At 47.0% G+C, this 1,317-nt stretch overlaps 1 non-coding gene across 1 annotated transcript; it reads left to right on the top strand.

The window, feature by feature from the left end:
• The first annotated feature begins 866 nt into the window (after positions 1–866).
• Positions 867–941, top strand: Trnap-cgg (transfer RNA proline (anticodon CGG)). The gene has a single exon. It is a non-coding gene; the product is annotated as a tRNA-Pro (tRNA).
• Positions 942–1,317: the final 376 nt, after the last annotated feature.

Genomic DNA, 1,317 nt, shown 5'->3' with positions numbered 1-1,317 from the left:
ACCGGTCATTTTTGAAACACCCTGTACTTTTGAGAATGCGGTATATTTCTGCAAAACACTTATTGGTGTCGATGGTCCAGCAATTAAATAAAATACAAGATGAATAACAGGGAAGCAACAGATTCCTACTGAACGTAATTAGTTATGAACAGCGCAGCTCGCTAGATATTCACTTCCAAACGCACACTAGGTCTTCACTGCAGAAGCCACGGAAATCACACAAGAGCACAAGTCGACACTCCGAAATGTTTCTGTCTTCCGCGATCGCGCGCAGATCGCTCCACTTTGCAAGTCTTCTCGGCGACTGTGCGTGCGTCCCGGCGTCCTGTCCAGGACTCCCCGTGTCCTGGCCGACTCTCCCTCGCACCGCACTGCCACGACTCCCCAGTGCCCTCTCCGGAAACGATGCTCCTCCCCAACCTCCATACGTCTCTCTTAGTAACGAGCGCTGTGATTGGCTAGAGCGCTCCCTCCATGTCTCCATGCCAACGTTCACTCACAAACATAATGAAACATCCAGAATGAGATTTTCACTCTGCAGCGGAGTGTGCGCTGATATGAAACTTCCTGGCAGATTAAAACTGTGTGCCCGACCGAGACTCGAACTCGGGACCTTTGCCTCGAGTCTCGGTCGGGCACACAGTTTTAATCTGCCAGGAAGTTTCATATCAGCGCACACTCCGCTGCAGAGTGAAAATCTCATTCTGGAAACATCCCCCAGGCTGTGGCTAAGCCATGTCTCCGCAATATCCTTTCTTTCAGGAGTGCTAGTTCTGCAAGGTTCGCAGGAGAGCTTCTGTAAAGTTTGGAAGGTAGGAGACGAGGTACTGGCAGGAGTAAAGCTGTGGGTACCGGGCGTGAGTCGTGCTTCGGTAGCTCAGTTGGTAGAGCACTTGCCCGCGGAAGGCAAAGGTCCCGAGTTCGAGTCTCGGTCGGGCGCACAGTTTTAATCTGCCAGGAAGTTTCATAATGAAACATATTCGAAATACTGGAGTTACATTTAAATAACCTTAAATTAAATAAATATCCCTACGGCTGGACCACAAACACGCTCTAATACACATTATTAGATACATACACAATTAGATAAACACATATCAAAAGAAAAGAAGTAGAAGGTAGGCCAGGAGCGCAATGTCTCTGTGCTTTCTGAAACACAGTAAATAACTGAGAAGTTTCTTCATGAATAGCATATATTTGGGATATAACAAAGACATAGATGAATCAATATATTTATAAGCATGCTGCTACCGTTTTTTTCGTGTAACTCTGGAGTACTTATGGCCTGACGTGATCGACAGTAATCGGCCACTTTGA

The sequence above is a fragment of the Schistocerca nitens genome, chromosome 7, assembly GCF_023898315.1.
Source record: "Schistocerca nitens isolate TAMUIC-IGC-003100 chromosome 7, iqSchNite1.1, whole genome shotgun sequence".
NCBI classification, from domain to species: Eukaryota; Metazoa; Arthropoda; class Insecta; order Orthoptera; family Acrididae; genus Schistocerca; species Schistocerca nitens.
Note: the sequence above shows the minus strand (reverse complement) of the source record. Positions and strands in the feature narration are given on the sequence as shown.